Here is a 20,538-nt window from a genome sequence, read left to right on the forward strand (position 1 = left end):
AATTTAGATCCTGACAACTAGGATTTTTTTTTAATATTCGTACCAGAACAGATCGGACGGTCCGGATACGAATTCATCTACAGCTTCCCTTCTGGCGGTCCGTGTCAGTTTCGTGATTAAATTCAAAATTTAACAAAAAATGGAGATGCAAATAGATAAAATAGATTGACTGTTGGGTCGGCCCAAATAATTAGTAAGGCCTAGTTGGGCCGGGTTGTCTAGATAATGAAAAGATAATTCCTAGGAAGAACAGTTCGGCTCGGCCCAAATAGCCTATTTGCCTTATTGGATTCAGAAGGCAAACACTTTCGTGCCGAGAAGGTGGCTCCACCACGTCATGAAAAAATTATATTTTTATCTACGTACGGTTTTGGGTAAAGTTCATGAGAATTTGTTTTGGTGTGACATTAATCATCAGTGTTCTAAATAGCGCGCTATAGCATTTTTGGACCCTAAACGCTAAGTTATACAATTAAAACACGCTATTTGAGCTACAGACGCTATACCGGTAATAGCGGTCCGCACTACACCAAATTCGGTCTTTTGCAACACCACATTGCAACCAATAAACTAATTTGTTGCAATAAATTAATAATATTGCTACTAAATTAATTAGTTGTAATAAAATATATTTATTGCAACCAAAAAATTATTATTGCAACGAAACACAATAGTTGCCCGAAAAAAATTATTGCTACCAATATAACTGTTATCGCAACTATATGTTCTGTTGCTAAACACCGCTAGGTCACGTGTATATGCACGTGTTGTAAAATTATAACTTTTAGAAGGTAAAGATGCAAAACAACCTTCTGTCTCCTCTACTGCTCACCTCCATTTCTTCCCCTTCTCCTTGCATGGACAAAATTTCTAAAAACCAGCTACTCTCCTCCTTCGCCACCTCCTTCAAGAGTCTTCCTCTTCCGCTCACCTCCAGTTCTCCCTTTCTGATTGTCTCCTCCCCTTCTCCTCCTCCGCCGCTCAACTTCTTCCTCTTTCCCCTTCTTCTCCTCCGCTAATCTCCATCCCAGCATCGATTAATCCAAAAACCGGCTGTCCTCCTCCGGCATATTCATGGACGCTTTCTCTGGGCTCTATTAACAAGGTACACTCATCTAAAATCGTATTCAATTTGTGCAACACCTTATTGCAACTGAAAAGAAAATCGATGCAATAAATTAACGATGTTGCCACGATTTTAGTTGGTTGCGACAAATGTTAACTATTGCTACCGATTAATTCAATTTTCACGAAATTAATTGGTTGCCCGAAATTTGTTTTCTTTTTATTTGTGCCTCTGTCTTGCGGTGAATAGAGTCAATAGCCGACTTATATGGTGCTAGCTGAGTGCGTGTACAAGGTACGAAGTTTATCAAGTTAATTTTTTCTCGAATTTTAAAGAAGAGATTTATTAAATGCTTTAGTATTGAGCTGATTTGGGAAGGAGTTCGAGGAACAATGGTATAGTTTTTATCATTTCTGTCACGAAGTTTCTAGATGATTGGATGACAACATTGTTTGTTAATTGACACAAAAGGGTCAATTAGTTGTATTGATTATGAATCGACGGAACCATACCAGCAACACAAGTACCAGTATTTGCTCGTTGGTACATACTGTACTGTTTTGGGCTTTATGGTTGTCTTTGATATCTGCCGATCTAAACTCAAGAAGGTTAGAAATAATTTACTTAATTTTTTGTAAGGATTCATGTTGATTGGTGTGATATTTTGAAATAGCCACTACTTTTTTTGGTTGATAATTGCAAATACAAGAACTATTGGGTGTTATGTGCAGATACTGTACAATTACTAGTTCTGATTTGCAAAAGGAACCATTAACTTTTGTTATTCTTACTATTTTTATTATCAAACTTTTTGAAACAGAAATCTTTTATATAGATGTCATGGCTGATATATACTTCAAGGGGCTGTTTATAGTGATGATAATGAATATCCTGATATGGTTGAAATAAATAATATCCTGATATGGTTGAAATAAATAAGAGGGAAGAAGAGAGCCCCACATTGTACGTCAAGAAAAACTGAAATGGTCAAAGAAATCAAAGCCGGCTGCACATAAAGTATGACTAGTCTCTTTAATTATACTCTATTGTTATGGTGCTAGTCATGACCAGTTTCTATATTCTGTCACCAAATAATTGTGTTCTATCTAAAAAACTACAGTAAAGATTTGTAGATGATGAAGTTTTACCTATGAATTGTGTTTAGCACCCTATACAGTTGTACCTGTATATAGTCATGACTGGTATTGCTACATCCAAATTTGTGTCACTAGTTCTTCCAATATCCAAATCTTGGGAATTTCTAATAATTCACTGCAGGTTCAATATCCATAAGGCTTATTAAAACTATGGGCAAAATTGTCAATATGTACTGATACTTAACATGGTCTAATTCAGCAAAATTAACCAGTAGAATAGAACTGGCAACCAACCAATTAATAGATACCAAAGTTGTCAAGATAGAAATTCATACCATTGGACCCATCCACAAACATCTGTTGGAAAAACAAGCTTGCACACTAATCAGTGCCTATATTTTGGGAATGTGCATATTCCCACTATCATATATGTATTGACCTACATGTTAAAAAGATCAGTTAATTCTTGACTCTCAGGTCCAATCAATTGTGTCATTGGATTCTTTTTTACGAAATTGTCATGAAACCAATACTCAAATTATCAATGTCAGAGTTTTGAATAATTTGCACTTTCGGAATTTTGTGATTTTTGGCTAAATTTTTGCAATTTGCAAATCAGTATGAAATGAGATTCAACAAAGATTCTAATGTTATAACTCGATTTATATACAAGTATTGTTTAGCGGTATTTCAAAAAATTTCAAAATATAATGAATTTTGAAAATTCGGGCAGCTAAAACTGCAAAATTCTATTTTTTTTATTTAAGCATAAATTTCAAACTTTTTAGCATTCTCCATACTTGAAATAAGTTAGACCTATCACTGGATTTAAAGCAAGATAAGAAAAATATTAATGAATTGATTGTGTCCATTTTGACATGCTATAATATTATGGACTACATGGAAGTGTTCTATCAGGTACTTTGCCATACCCTTGCAACATATTACTTTCTTTTTTACTAGCTTGTTAGAAAAATGAAGACTGAACCAATACCATTACTAGCACAACTGGGCTGATACCAGTGCAAATCAGGTGCAACCTATGTGCAATACATTGGTACAGAGTACTGCATACAAAGGACATAATATTTATTTGTAAATTGTAATATTCTATTCAGTTCTGTTTTCAGCCCTTTGGCCAAATGTGATTATCATAGATGAAAAGTTACAAAAACTTCCGTTTAGTGATATAAGGGCAAAATAGTCATATTTAAATAAAATACAAGTTAAAATCAGAACTTAACACTTGAACTTTTTTACCCCTGTGTATATATCTGGAGCAAGTGAATGCACTTGAATTCTCTCCTCCCTTATCCTTCCCTCCCCTTCCTTTACAAAGCTCTGAAGCATAGTCTTAATTACTGTGGCTGCATTGTCCTTATTTTATCTTTTTGATCTTCTGTCTTTTCTGACTTTTTTTTCCTATAAAATATCTAAACCCAAAAAATCACTACAGCTTGATTTAACTGTTTGTTAATAAATTTGACCCGATAATGCTTCATTCAATCTTAAATAAAATGCAACAGTACTTGTTTCCCTTCTGACTTCCATCTCAGCATTGGAAAACAAGGTCGGGTACCATACAGACATCATGTGCCAATCCTAACAGATGCATCATGGGACACCACAATGAAAACTGGTACAGGTACAATGATCTTTGATCGGAGGGGTAAATTAAAAGAGGTACTCTATAAGTTATTCAAAGTGTATGATCCGCTACAGACAGTGACAACAATACTCCTAGACACTCTCCAGTACATACTGACACAACCAAGGAGGGAAGGGGTACAGAGGGAGCAGCAATATGTTATATAATCGGATTGCAAAGTACTCATAGCAGCAACAAGGAGTGTAACAGCACATGACCTACCTTCCTGGAGGGCTGCGGAAACTGTAATAAGATGTGCTACGATGTATTGAATGATGCAGCATTGTGTCACTGTATGCCATGTAAAGCGTGAAATACTCGAGCAATGACATGTGTTAGCAAAATGGGCAAGGTGGAGTTAACAATCCTTTACAGGCATACCATCTTAGTCCTTTATGACAGAACTGGAGATAAACAATCATCTGGATTGATAAAATTTCCAGTTTGATGCTGATCTGGAGACATGAGCAATGATAAATGAGTCAACTTTACTGTTTTTTCATTTACAAATTTAGTTCTCATTGTTGGCTGTAACAAATTGCATTGTATGTTAGGTTTTTAGTGTACTGGTGCGATTTTGTTTTGTTTAGGAAGCAATTTTCTTTAGTTTATTTAGTTTACTGATAAGTATTAGTTTTAGGGAGCAGTTTTTGTTAGTTTTTACTGGTATGTAGTACTTTTCATATCTGCAATCTTGTACTGTAACTTTGCTTATTAATCAATCTAGCCTACGGATTTCTCTCAAAAAAAAGAAAAAAAATCTCATGCGCTATGCTAACTTGCCAAGTACCACCCAATGCTGCACCTCCAACTGTGTCTTTTGTTACCAACAGAGGACGGACATATGTAATTTTTATAAATACTGTCCTTACAATAATATTATCCCACTATTTTTTTTATTCATAACACAACCCGAATGAATTGATTTTTTACAAATATCTTAGGAACCGCTTTTTTTTTCTATGAATCATTTATTTGTTCACCACTCAAACGTTGGTCATTTATTGCTATTTGTTTTTTCCACCGTTTGATCGGTTTGACATAAATTGAACATAAAATCCAAATGTTAAGAAAAGGTTTGATCAAGACTAGACATGCGCCGTTCATTGTGCACAACTAATTTTTAACGAATAAGAGGAAATAATATTATATCAAGTTTGAATTGTATAGTTATTGTAAGTATCTACCTTGGGTTTCCAAAGTGCGTTCCAAAGAGGGCATCAAAGTAGGTTGAACCGTTGAAGCCTTTCCAATCCCGGTTAAGGAGGTGGAGTGTGATTTTTGTCAAAACATCAAGCTTAACTATATAATGAAAAATCAAACTTTAAGAACCGGAATAGTGTACCAAAATAAGATAATAAGTAGAATGAAGTATCCAAATAAACTGAAAATCAAACATTAAGAACCGAAATAGTTTAAAATAGGATAAGTCGAGTGAAGTATCCTGCCTTTTAATTATCGAATCCCAGTGACAGTATTGTCGTTCCCTTCAGTTTTTTTTTCCTCAAATTTTGATCAATTCGTGAATCAAATCAAGACAATTGATCATATATTGCATAATAGTAGTATTCCATTATACTTATTATGAAAAGGAATTAAGGAAGCAATAATAGTTTAAAAAAACTAGAGGGCTTACATTTGGTGAAGCACCGATCAGTACTTTCAGGGAGGAAGAAAATAAGGAGGATAACTTATGGAGACAGGGGGAATATATATCAGCAATAATTTTCATTTACTTTTAAATTTTGGGTGCAGTTATCTGATTGCGCGCCATATTACAATTTTTCTTTCGCGGTTTGTGGCTAACTGCCGAGAGAAGACAAAGTATAATTTGGTGGTTTTCGTACAATTTTTCTTTCGCGGTTTTGCGGTTTGTGTTTCTTTTATTAAGATACAATTGGTGCCGTAAAATTGTTTGGTCAACACTCAATAGTCAACACCAAAGGTCCCTGAAATTTACTAAGATTATTCAAAAATATTCCAAAGTATAAATTCAAACTGCAAACATAGGATCTTAATAATACGCACGGAGTAGTATTGGTACATATTACAAGAGACAGTTATTAACTTCTAGGAGGTTTTCAAGCAAGGTTATGGTTTAAGATTTTTTTTTTTTTCATTTTCTGGGAGCAAACTGGTTTGGCGCGAATTGAAGATGGGCTTTCGCGCCTTGAGAAACAATAAATTGGAACATAATCGTCGCCCAAAAAAATAATGTTATTTGTCAAAATTAAATTGGAATGTAATTATTATTTAATCATGAATAATTATCTGTTAAAATTATATTGGAAATTAATTATTTTTATTCACGAATACGTATTTGTCCTAATTTTATTTCTAAATTATTTGTGAATGACATTCCCAAAATATTTACAAATTATTTGAAAAAAAACAAATAATGACAATTATAGTTTACATTTGATACACATTAAAACTGAGAATCAATGGATTTAATTGATTGTTATCGTAATTGATATTAGTTTAGAAATTTTAAATTGCTATCATATCAATTATTATTTTAATAAAAAAAAAATTTTGTGCTAATGCTAAGCTTTATAAAATCTTAATAAAATGTTATCATTTCACTTTGAATTTTTTTGTGCTAATTTTTTGTTTCCGTAATTTTTAAGCGGTTATGAAAAGTAGATCCTTATGTCCCACTTATTAGTACAAAGAAAGATAGATTAGTTTGTCAATTTGCATTTTTACTATCTTGCGGTTATATATTATTCTATAGCTTCAACAAAAGACGTACTATGTTTTATGCATCCTTCACAAATATTATGTGAATTTTATATAGGCTGGGAGGAATACTGCCAACATTATTTTTATCGTGGTTGTTTTTACTTACAAAAAACAACATGTTCGCATTTTAGAAAAACAAAAGCATCACGGCAGAAAATTAAAAATAAATAATTGCTTCATTAAAAAAATATTGTATGCTTCATTCGGAGATTTAGGCATGTCAACCAAGAAATGGAAAATTAAATAATGCAAGAAGTTCCAAATATTTTTGCTTCATGCTTGTCCGTCCGATTAATTTTTAATTTACTTCTAATTTTACTTTTCAAAAAAAAAAATTTACTTCTAATTTTTTTTTAAAACTAGTTATAGATTTATTCCTCCAATTTCACAAAACAATACTCCTGCGTGGTGATAATTAACAAACGAGTAAATAAATAATATTTATCATAATAGTAAGATTCTCATTATAAATTTAGAATGGCATAACATGGAAAAAGAAAGGTGAGGGGAGAACTCATCACTGGATAGCGGCAGGGAGAGCTCATCACCGTCCCGTTTGTTTCGGGAAAATAAATTAAGTGCTCACGAAAATTGAGTCCAATAAGATTGATCACCGTCCAATCTTCAAAAGATATGTGCGCACGAAAATTAAGCATTCAACCAACGTATATTGAAGTAAAGCGCACGCATCTTAATGTAAATCGAATGGTCAGTGAGTTATTGAACCAAAGGACCATCCGGACCTCTCTGAGTTCAGAGAAAAAAAAAAGAGAGTGACACAGTATTGTTAAATTGGAGGTGTCCATTAGTAATTAGAGCAACACATCATCTATCAAACGGTTCAGATTTGAAGTATATATGGCCCTTCGATCTTTCAATATTCTATCGGCTTGATGGATGGGCAAATAAAAATAAAATTTCATCAAACTTCGCTGCAAGAAATTAAATTCAATGTTCTTTAATTTTAACGGTTCCGATCGACCAACAGACGACGTGTTTACGTGCACCTTCATTAACTCACAAAGCAAGAGTTTATGTTCTATGTTTCATAAACTCTTGCTCTATGAGTTAATGAAGACGCACGTAAACACGTAGTCTGTTGGTCGATCGGAACCGTTAAAATTAAAGAACATTGAATTTATTTTCCTGCAGCGAAGTTTGATGAAATTTTATTTTTATTTGCCCATCCATCAAGCCGACAGAATATTGAAAGATCGAAGAGCCATGCACACTTCACATTGGATCGAAACTCAGACACAATCAAACTTCATAATTTCTATGTTGGTTTTGTTCAATGCTTTTCCTTGATCATTTCAAAATAATTTTGGAATGATTTTATTTCAGATCAACCGTCGATCGCTCGCTTGAAAATGAACGGTCCAATTTTTTTTAAAAATTTGAAGGTGCATATAATGACAAAAGTTTATAAAAATGACATGTATAAGGATTATTTGATCATATAAGATGTAAGGAAAATAAAAATATAAAATAAAAATATTTTTCATATGTATTATTGTACATGTATTAGGTGATTTATAAGTATTAAGCTTTCAGACCGTTTGATAAGTGAAGAATGGTTCTGATGGCTTCATTTAATAGGTTGTGGGTAGAGTCTCCTTATTCTATGAGGTAACAAAATGTTTATGTTTAGATCTGGCCAGCTAAAGTTTCGGTGACTTGATATTTTTTTAATAGTATATATATTTTTTATTATGCGGGCCAAAATTTTGGCGGCATGATATTTTTATTTTTCTGTGAAATAGTATATAATTTAATAATTTGATTGTGTGATCTCTTTGACAAACTGCAATTCAATTTTGAACGGGTAATTTATTTAATAGGAAAAACAACCCTGAATGAAGGTTAATTTAACGTATTTGATTTAGTATAATTTAATTTATTTTAATATAATTTAGTTTATTTTAGTATAATTTAATATAATTAGCATAATTTAGTTTATTTTAGTATAATTTAATATAATTAGCATAATTTAGTTTATTTTAGTATAATGTAGCATAATTTAGTATAATTAGCATAATTTAGCATAATTTAGTATAATTTTGCACAATTTAGGATAATTTAGTATATTTTAGTATAATTTACCATAATTTAGTATAATTAGCATAACTTAGTATAACTTAGTATAATTTAGTATAATTTAGTATCATGTAGCATAATTTGAGTAAAGCTAGCGTGTGACATGCTCGCCAAGAAAGTTTGGTGAGCATAACTCCAAAAGTATATCGGATCGACGTCAAATGCCAAATCCAAACCGTTGAAATCCATGTACTTCATGAGTGATGCATATATATGCAAAATTTTGAATGTTTCGATTTTATTTGCTACACGGTCAAGTGGTCAAAGAAATGAACATTTTATTATAAGTTATTTTATATATTCAATTTTTATTATTTCTTTGATCACTTGACCGTGTAGCAAATAAACTCGAAACTTTCAAAATTTTGCATGTATATTCATCACTCATGAAGTACATGGATTTCAACGGTTTGGATTTGACATTTGACATCGATCCGATATACTTTTGGAGTTATGCTCACCAAACTTTCTTGGTGAGCATGTCACACGCTAGCTTTACTCGCATAATTTATCATATTTTGATTAATTAGTATAATTTAGTTTATTTTAGTATATTTTAGTATTATTAGCATAATTTAGTATCATGTAGCATAATTTATCATATTTTGATTAATTAGTATAATTTAGTTTATTTTAGTATATTTTAGTATTATTAGCATAATTTAGTATAATGTAGGATAATTTAGTTTATTTTAGTATAATATAGTATAATTAGCATAATTGAGCATATTTTAGTATAATTTAGTATAATCAGCATAATATAATGTAAAATAAAATAATAAATATATATCTATAAATTTATGTTGAGCTCTTGATGGTTGACCAACCGATTTTGTTAGTTGTACAATTTTTTTTATTTTAATTTCAATTTATTAGTTGTCGTATAATTTAAATAAATATGGTTATCAAAAAATGAAAATGTATATTAAATGCGCTCAGGGGACGAATGTAATTTTAGTTGATAAAAATATTCTAAATGGACGGTAGATCTGTCTGATTTTCGTAAATCTGAGGGTACACAGTTGATACAGTACTTCAGTATTTCGCTTTACTTGAGAGACGGTTTCCTCTCTATCAGATATCTCCAAAAATGAATTGATAACACCTGAGGTATCAAATTTTTTGGATTTAGATTCTAACCGTCCGATCTGGTTTGACACGATTATTAAAGGAAACTCATGCATTCCACCTCAGACCGGATTGATCCAAACTCAGATCGGACGGTTTGGATCTATACTAAAATATTATGTAACCTCAGAGGATGCGGACTCCTCCAAAACCCTCTGTCCAGTTAGACGGTTAACTAACACTATTCTCAAAACTTCTCTGAGATTAGACGGTTAACCTCTCTCATTTCCCTCATGTCGTCTCCTTTTTCTTTTTAAAATCCTCTCTCAGATTAGACGGTTTTTTCTTCAAGTCCCCCTCCCCCGCACAACCTCTCCTTCGCGGTCCCCCGCACCTTCACTTTCCCGTTCCCCTTTGCCTCCGCCGAACCGTTCTCTTCCCGCCTCAGTCGATTCAGTCGCCCCAAACCGCTCCCCGTTCGCACTGCCTCCTCTCTACCTCTATTTTCGTTTGATTTTTCTTTTTCGTTTTTTTTGCAAATTTTGTCGTCTTTTCTCTGATTTGATCGGTTCTTTTGCAGTTCTCATCATGGGAAGACCGTCGGAGTTCTCAGACGAGATCCAGGTGCGAATTGATTCTATGCATGCTGAACTCAAACTGTCAGATTTGTGGCCTCAGAGGCCAGATCCGCAAAACTAAAGGCGTTAGTTTCCTCTCTCTTGGTCCTTTCAGATCTCAGTTAAACTATATGTTTCATTTTAATGGGCTAATTTGCAAAATGGACTGGTGGGACAATTAACTGATCTGTGAAGAAGAAAGAAGAAGAAGGCATCTGTGAAGAAGTACATACTTTCTTATTACTTATGCACACAAACTGTTCGATAAAATGTCTAAGCGAAACTTTTCATTTCAGGGTTAGTTACTTATCCCCAATTTTCTTACCTTAACTTTTCTAATATTCTTACATCGTTTCTTATCACTTTTCTGATCTTGTTTTTGAAATGAAGGGAACATAGACAGACATTCTGAGAAGAAAAGGGAAAGAAAGAAAGCTCACCTGATCTCATCTTCTTTTCTTACTAAGCTTGATTTGTTTTGTTTCATATGGAACTCAAGGGAATCAGATATGATAGTGCATGTTTGATCAGGTAATTTTCTACTAGTATTCTGCAATAAGTCTACTATTTTTTTTAGTGATTATAAGGTGCTGGTGTTTGATTTAATGTCTCAGTGAGCTATAAAGGCATTGTTGCAGTAAGGATTATCATGGATTAGCATGGTTGCCTTGTGATTCCCAATTATATCTTCTGAAAACTTCATTTTGGGCAAAATATGTAGATAGGCATAAAGAAAAAGTTATGTAGATAATATATGTGAAGTTGATTTCCCAATGGGAGCTTACTGTCATGAGCTTGCATGATTTCACAAATATAAATAAAACAAAGCCAAGGACTAATTTGCATAATTACAACTAATATCTTAAAAAACTGAGTTTGGATTTTCGTTGAGATTTTGGTTTTTTGTTGCTCATTCTTTGATTTTGTAATTAGGTGGGAGGGACATTCATGAACATGTTTTGGGATTTGAAAATTTAGCTAAAGATTGAAAATTTAGAAGCTCACTTCTATTTTGGGATTTGTTTCTGTCACAGAAATCTAGGGTTTTAATCCGGGATTGTAACTTTAGATACTGTCATTACAATCTATAGTGCAGAGTGAAATTGGAGGTTTTGTCATTTATTTCAAAGTAAAGTGAGAGATAATTACAAATAGAAAGATTCCATATTTGAGTGAGGCTATGCTATATGCATAGCGCATATTGGCCCATACTATGGATCAATAGTTCTATTTTCAAAGTCCAAAAAGTTGATCATAACCATTCAACATGATATCTATATAAAAATGTACTTGTAGATCAAATTTTATAAAAAAAAATTAGAATTTTATTTTTTTGTTTTTTATTTTTTATTTTTTCAGATAGTTAGAAAATCACGTGATCTAAATATTCTTAGATCATTAAAAAGTAGTGATTTTCTGCCTATCTAAAATAATAGTAAAAATATTCTAAAAAATGTAAAAAGTTAGGTTTCAAGTACATTTTCATATACAAATCATATTATATGGTTCGGATCAACCATCTGGACTTTGAAAAGGCGGATATTGTTCCATAGTACAGACTAATCTGTGCTATGCATAGTACCATCCATAGCCTCACTCTATACATATTATGTTTGAAATTACTTCCAAATGATGCAATACTGAAATGAAAGATTGCGGGTCATGTGTGCAGTTGCCTTACAGTGCATGTGCAAGGAAGAGATCTGACGAGTGGCACAATGCTCAGAGGGGGCATTCACCTTGTTGACCTGGCAGGAATGAAGAATGCAAAAAGGTCAACAAGTCAGAGGCCAAGGGAGAGTGCTTGAAGGAGGCAACACACATCAACAAATCTCTCTTTGCCGTAGGAGACGTCATTGCCTCCCTTGCCCAGAAGAACTCTCACGTGCCTTACCGCAACAGCAAGCTCACTCAAGCAAGACTCTCTCGGTAAGATTTCTTCGGACCTATTTTTTTTGGTTATTCAATGCTGATATTAAGTTTGGTTGAGGATAGTTGAGCTTAGTTTTCAGTTTGTTTGATCAAATGAGAGAAACTGTATGTGCTGTTCTAGTTACTTTATGGCTAATTGCTAGATATAAATGGTGAACTTGTTAGAATGGAAGTTGAGTTATAAATTCACCATGTTTTTCTTACCACTTTTCTGTTCTGGTTTCTTATCACTTTTCTAAAATAAATTCACCATGTTTTTCAATCACTTGTGTTTGAAACAATCAAATTAAATCAAATTTTAGTAAATTTGATTGATTATAACTTTAGTATGATAATGTGTACTAGTGGGATTATGAAACCGCTGTTTTTGTACCTGGTAGATTACTTTACTGTTAAATGAAAAGCAATGCAGATCCAGCTTATTGTATCATTTCTAAGCTGATCTTAGATTTTTTTTATCTGGAAACTCCAGTTGTGTAATTTTGATTCTACATTAAAAATATTGTATTGTGTTTATTTCAGGACGATGTCAATCGTGATGAAGGGAACGCGGGCTGAGAAGGGAAAGAAAGCTAATTGATGCCATGTGAGTTAAATTTTCTTACTAAGCATGATTTGTTTCGTTTCATATGCATGCTCTGTTTGCTAGACTAACTGTTTTGATTCCAAGTATTTATATGCAAACTTTCTAAAACTTTGGGGGTTTAAAATCTGAAATTGTGGCATATGTAGTCCCCTGTCAGAGGGTTTTATGCAGAAAATTTAACAATTGCTAGGTTTTTGGGCTTTGGAATGTTTAAAAGAAAAATGAGAATGGATAGCGCGGATTGGTACGTACGTCAGAACATGTGCTGAGAAGCGAAGGAAAGCCGATGCCAAGTGAGTTTTATGAATTCTTATTGTGTTATTTGTTTTGTTTTGTATGGATCTGATATGATCAGATCGGATCTAATAGTGTTTCAACTGATTTTTAATTGTTTTCTATTCGTGGAGGGAGATCATCAACATCAGGATTCGTGCAACTTGCATGTGTTGAATTGCTTGGACCTTGATCATGCACACAAGGTGTTTGACCGAATGCCTGCCATTAAGGTAGGTGAACTCTATGTTCTGTTCTATCTGAATCAGCAAGTTTTGTTTAATTTGTTGGTATATATATATATATATATATATGTAACAATTTAATGCATATAGAAAGAAAGAAAGAAAGAAAGACAAATTTAAATGATTAAATTCATGAATGAAGCAAAAACAACTTTGTTTGTGATAAATTGAACAGGATATTAGTGGGACCCGTGTCTCTGCTCTTTTTAACTTTTTTTTTTTAATTTCAGTGAATATTTTGCCAATTGAACAGAGTTCATATTGAAGATCAAGATTAGGTATTATTTTTTTTCCCTCAAAATTGTGTAGCAGCTGCTGGGAACCACAATGAAAGCTTATCTAATTCGTGTACACTAGGTGCTTCTCGAAGAATTTCAAAGTTAGATTTTGTCTGTAACAGGGACCTATCAATAAGAAACATTTTGCATGTGACAAAATTCCAAAGCTACCATGACAAGTACTTATATGTGGATCAATCCATGTACTTTCCTTTTGTTTACTTTGCTAAAGTACCCACTGCTATATATCAAGTATATACTTACTCATTTATTAATTATTTTGTTCAACTGTTTCACAGTTGTTAAGTCTACTTAAGTCTACTTAAGTGGAGTTAACTCTTTATGTTTATTTTTTGTTTTATTTAATGTGTGCAGATTGTCAAGTGTTTAGTTATACTTTCATCAATACCTTCAAGGGATCACCTCTACACTTTCTCTTTAGATAACAGCGCTTTTTTTTTTTGTTATTATCGTTGTAAATTTGAATGATATATGTTAATGTATTATGAATTTATTTTTTATCAATTATTGTCTTATTTTTATATTATAGTTTATATTATAAATTCAAGAGTATTTATTCAAATGAGAATTAATAAAATGACTAATTACAACAAATATTAAAATTACGCATGCATACCAAAACCAAAATTTGAAATTACACCATTATAAAAATATTTATGGTTGCATTAGAATTATTAAATTGCGCCATTATAAAAATATTTATGGTTGCATTAGAATTATTAATTGCAACAAAAATTTAGTTGCATTTAATTTATATGTTGCAACTATAGAGTTTGTTGCGATACATTATAATATTGCTACTATTTTTTTGGTTGCAATAAATGCGCAATAGCAACAATTTATTTAGTTGCAATAGTTTATTGCTATGAATTTAGTACAACTAAAAGTTGGTTGCAAGAATTGCACGAGTTGCAACTATGGATTTCGTTGCGATATATTATCTTATTGCTACTATTTTTTGGTTGTGATAAATGTACAATAGCAACCATATATTTGGTTGCCATAGATTATTGCTACGTATTCCATGCAACTAAACTTTGGTTGCAATAACTGCACAAGTTGCAACCATGAATTTCGTTGCAATATACTATCTTATTACTACTATTTTTCGGTTGCGATAATGGTTGCAATAACTGCACAAGTTGCAACTATGGATTTCGTTGCGATATACTATCTTATTACTACCTTTTTTGGTTGCGATAAATGCGCAATAGCAACCATTTATTTTGTTGCAATAAATTATTGCTACGCATTTTATGCAACTAAAATTTGGTTACAACAATTGCACAAGTTGCAACCATGGATTTCGTTGCAATATAATTTTATTGCTACCATTGTTTGGTTGCGAATACTAGTTTATCGCTACCATTTTTGGTTGCGATAAATACACAATAGCAACCATTCATTTGGTTGCAAACTTTATTGCCACGTCAGTATAGCAACCAAATTATGGTTGCAATAAACAATTTTTTATTGCAACCAAAGAGTTGGTTGTAAATCTATTGCTACCAAAACTATTGCAACGACCCGCAACCAATTATTTTGGTTGCGAAATCAGTCTATTGCAACCAAATAATAGCTATTGCAACCAATTTTTTGGTTGCCCGAAGTGAATTTTGGTGTAGTGCCGCTATAGCGCATAGCGTGTAGCCCAAATAGCGCCCGCTATGCAACATGCTGTTTTTTTTTTTTTTTTTTCAATTTATATGGGCTTTAAATAAAGGCTCAGATAGATTTTAACTGTGATTTTTTTTTATAATTGACGTACTAAGCTTTATATTAAATTATTAATTATTATTTTGATAAAAAAAATTATTAATTATTAAATGAGAGATCCATCAAACGAAATCAAATAAGGAAGCTACAGCGCGATATGCAACATGAGCTGTTTTTTTTTTTTTTTAATTTATATGGATTTTAAATAAAGACTCAGATTAAATATATTAAGATATTTCTTGAAGTAACAAAATGATACTTACTATATGGTAGTTTGAATATTTTGAACAGATTAAGAAAATTAATTATGCCATGATGTCTAGGTTATTTTGAAATTTAAATAGAAAAAAGATATATTATGTCATGATGCTTAATATATTTTGAATAGAAAAAGATCGATAGTTTATGATATTAGTAATACTATGGATATTTTGAGTCGCAATTTGGACTTTGTATTGGTTCAATATGAATACTATAATTTTTTAATCAATTTGATGTTATTTATTATTCTATGAGACTTAGATAATGTTGATATTTAGTACAAATATATGATATAATTTTTATAAAAATAAAAAAAAAACGCTATGTGGCATAGCTTTCGCTATAGCGACGCTATTCGCTATAGCTTTTTTTTTTGGCTTCCCGCTATGACGCGATAAATGCTATTTAGAACCTTGTTAATCATGAAACTTTTATCTATGGTTTTGGGCATGGTTCAAAAAATCGGAATCGGAATCGGAATCGGATTTTTGACCGTCGAGTCAGAATTGGATGAATCGACCGGAATCGGAAGAATCGGATCAGTAACTCGGATATTTTTGGCAGAAGCCTTGTTTTGTAGTAAAAAAAATAGGGAAAAATTGATAATAATAATTTGTAAAAAAAACTATGTTAATTAAGTGTTATATTCCAAAATTTTAAAACATGATTTAATTATTAAGTTGATCATTTCGCCTAATTAAATTTTTTATTAGACTAATGAACGATCAAATTTATCTGAGTAACATAAAATGAATCTAAAATTTAGAAATATAAACGAATCAAATTCGTACATTAAAAATTGGAGATTAAAAACATAAGATAAAATATAGCACCATAAATAAAGTGTAAATATTCGGTAAATCTAAAATTCGTTGCAATCGTGAAACTAAGAAAGGAAATAAATCAAATCATTTAAATAAATAAATAATTGAATTCTAACTAAGAATAATTAAATTAGGAATTATAAATTGATTTGGTAATTAAATGTATATATATATATATATATATACTACTCGAAATTTAATTAGTCGGATCTAAAAATCAAATTATAAACACATAATAATACTTGTACGACATTATAAATTGTTATGAATCTTCGATTCGAAATTTGGACGAAAACAGATTTTTAATAAATTAAATGAACACATATTAAGTTCTGGGTTGGTTGGACCATTGGATTTAATCCCAACACGAATCTTGAACTCATCCTACACTTTGATTTTTGAATTGATGAAAGGAAGGGATTTAAACCCATTTGAATAAAAATTTCGGGTCCGGCACCGAATTCTCATCCTTTGAGATATTTCATATTTTGCGTGACTCGTTGAAAAATCAAAACCGTTCAAATAAGTTCTGCACGAATCTCAAAGCTCAAATAATACTGGCCCCCTGAGCTATCCTTCTCTTTTTCCCTTCTTTCTCGTTCACGCAAGAAACAGGGAGCGACTCCATAAAACTTCTCTCCAGCGATCTCCATGAAACTTCTCCTCAGCCGGTCTTCAGCCTTCTCCTCCAGGGAATCATCTCCTCCTACGGCAGAGCACAATCCAGGTTAATGAGATTTAAGAAAAAAAACTTTAAATCGGCACAATTTGTTTTAAATCGGCTCAATTTGCTTTAAATCGGCTTGAATCGGTGTAAATCAGCCGGAAAATCGGCCGATTTCGTCACTGTTCATCCGATTTTTTTTGAGAAAATTGCATAAACTCGAGAATCGGGCAAAAATCGGCCCGGTTCCGTCCGATTCCAAGTTGAATCGGCCGATTTGACTCGGAATCGGCCGATTTTTTGAACTATGGTTTTGGGTAAAGTTCATGAGAATTTGTTTTGGTGTGACAATAATCATGAAACTTTTATCTATGGTTTTGGGTACAACTACATGAAATTTTGTTTTGGTGTAACAATAATATTTGATTCGTAGGAAAAGTCTCTTTTTCTTATGAAATTAATCTTCCGCAATTGAAAGACTCAGGTCAAGATACTAGCTACTATAGTGGTATAGATGAGAAAACTTTGGCTGATGTATTATAAACCGAGAGGGGAATGCAAATCTAAATTCAGTAACGAAAACTAGTACATGCGGGTTACTACAACAGAAAAACACTGATACTGATATGTCCCAAGGAAGGATACAGGTAAAGTGAAGTGTGGTATGAATTAAAGACTTCTTATTCACAACGAAAGCAATTTTTAGAAACTGTCTGGACTAAAGTGTAATTTTCTCTATTGATATAATAACCATGATTTTCAAATTTGGGTTTGCTGCAAATAAGTTTCTTGATATTAACCGTGGTTTGAGTTGAAAGCTGAGCATGTAACTACTGATGCAACACACTCTTATTTAATGCAATATAGATTGACAACTTTGGTCATTATTTAAAAACATAACAGTGATTTTTATATGAAGAGGGTTCCAATGTCTCATGCCATTCATACTCTTAATACCTCATATTTTATATCTTTATTTTCAAAGTCTAAATTATCGATCCGAACCATTGAACATGATATCCATACTATAATATGATTGAGGATGAAATTTCATAATTTTTGGAATTTATGTACTATTTTTTAAGATGGGAATAAAATCACTATTTTTTTAACGGTCCAAAAAAAGTGATTTTGTACCCATCTTAATAAATAGTAAAAAATTTCCGAAAAATATAAAATTTCATCCCCAGATGTATTTTAGTATGGATACCATGTTTAACGGTTTGAATCGACAATTTAGACTTTGAAAATGAAGATATAAAATATGAGGTATGATGAGATATGAAAAACATGAGGCATTGAAACCCTCATCTTTTATATTTTCCAATATCTAAAAAAGACAATTGATTAGGATATATTCCATTTCATATGTTAATTGAATTAAGCAAGAAATTTTCTATAATTTTGCACCTTGATCACATTTACAAGAAAATAAACAGATATATAAAAGTAGTAAAAGTTATTTCATGCAAAATATATTTTATATCACACAAAAATCTTGTTTTTCATATAACATCGATGACACACCCAAGCTCTCTAAATGGCCATAACTTTGTTATTGCCAAAACATCGATGATGCACCCATACAGATTGACCATAAATAGTGTTAGATTTTTTCAAAATCTTAAAAGATTATTCAAGAATTACCCATATAAATATTTTAAAATGCATTTACTATTTATTGTGTGTGTTTGCTTTTTTTTTAATGGATTATGGTTTTAATTTATTATTCAAAGATCATTAAAATTATTTATGATTGTTCAATATATGTATTTTACACGATAATTATTATTCAAAGCTATCTAAATCCCTACTACTTAATTAGAGGAAGGTTGCTTCAGAAATGATTGAGAGACTGAAAAAGGGATAATCATAACAAATTACACATCAAAGTATTAATATCTTATTTTTCAACTATTATTTATACCTATAAAGGTTGACGCGAAGATGAGTGCGGGATTGAAAAATGATGGACTGAAGCTTCAAAGTAATTTTAATTGTATTTAAACTAAAGATAGGCTATAGTTTTATTTGTATTTAACAAAATATATTATTTTTTAACATCCTTATTAATTTGTTTACAAATTTTATTCCATCGATTAAAGTATTTTTTATTCTTTTGAATTCTGACTTGTTGCATCGGCTTACCCATGCTACAACCCCCGTTGCAACTACTCAATTTTTGACTTGTTGCATCGGCTTATCCATGTTACAACCTCTAAAATTGTCAGTTGCATGGGTTACCCATGCAACAAGGCCAAAAAAATACCGTTGCAACAACCTTGGTTGCAACTACTCAATTTTTGACTTGTTGCATGGGTTATTCATGTAACTGACATTTTTGGGAGTTGTTGCATGGGTAAGCCCATGCAACAAGTCAGAGTACCCATGCAACAAATCATTTGTTGCATGGAAACTACTTACCCATGCAACAAATATTTTTACCCATGCAATAAATCCAGATTCTAGTAGTAGAGACTGAAGCTTTTTTTCTCTCATTGCTTCACACTTCTATAGCCAACAACTGCTGCATTCTCTTTTTCTTTCTCTCCTTTTTATGCTTTGCTTTAAGTAAATATATTCGTTCTCTTTGTTTTTGTGCTTTGCTCAAAGATGTGGCCAAATTGGTCTTTAATTAGACGAAAGTGAAAACTATATTCCACCATAATCGGACATGTGCTTTGCTTTGCTTGCACTGATTATTATCTCCTTTCCCTATTGCTCCTTTCTACTGTTCTTAAACTTGAATAAATTAACAGTAGCAACTAAGCAATGGCAACCGTGCTGATCTCGGACCTGAAACCATCCTGCAACAGCCCGGATTGATGCCGAATTGAAATCTATATATGTTGATGTTAAAGACAAAAATAAGTGCAAATGTTAAACTTTAGAATCATGACCCCAATGATAATAATTCACATTAATTCACATTACTTTATATAGTAGACTCAAATTATTGAATTATAAATTACTTCGTACTTTTTCTAAAATTAACTTATCTTGACTGACAACATGTAGTACGTATTCAATTTAATGGGACCAACCAATAGGCATGAGCTTATTCAGTGATCAATAGAGAAGCACAAAACCTGTATATATATTTAGAAGGAGAATTATCAACTGCCCCAATTTATTGTGTATATTTGGTTTAAGCCCCCATTTTATTGTGTAATATTGGATCTACTGCGGATCAGACGGTCTGAATTGTTTCTGTATTAACTCTAAATTTGAGTTATTGATAACGATATGACCCCATCAGATTCGCTAATTAAGCAAAAAAAAAAAAAAATAGTACTTCAGTTCTAATAAAACAATTATGAGGATTTTTTTTGTTTTTGAAAAATAGTGGAATGATCTACCGATTTCATTAAGAAATTAAAATGTACCTGACCTAGTATCT

At 31.9% G+C, this 20,538-nt stretch overlaps 1 long non-coding RNA gene across 4 annotated transcripts; it reads left to right on the top strand.

Moving 5' to 3' along the window:
- The first annotated feature begins 9,985 nt into the window (after positions 1-9,985).
- LOC144554508 (uncharacterized) lies at positions 9,986-14,171 on the top strand. 4 transcript variants are annotated; one of them, XR_013511624.1, is made up of 10 exons: positions 9,986-10,197; positions 10,302-10,424; positions 10,534-10,635; positions 10,729-10,869; positions 12,011-12,267; positions 12,793-12,856; positions 13,047-13,149; positions 13,264-13,362; positions 13,605-13,652; positions 14,028-14,171. It is a non-coding gene; the product is annotated as an uncharacterized LOC144554508 (long non-coding RNA). The 4 variants fall into 4 exon arrangements; XR_013511622.1 differs by having other exon boundaries at positions 9,986-10,424; XR_013511623.1 differs by having other exon boundaries at positions 10,302-10,635.
- The last annotated feature ends 6,367 nt before the right edge of the window (positions 14,172-20,538 follow it).

This window comes from Carex rostrata, chromosome 5 (assembly GCF_964058835.1).
Source record: "Carex rostrata chromosome 5, lpCarRost1.2, whole genome shotgun sequence".
In the NCBI taxonomy this organism is placed as follows: domain Eukaryota; kingdom Viridiplantae; phylum Streptophyta; class Magnoliopsida; order Poales; family Cyperaceae; genus Carex; species Carex rostrata.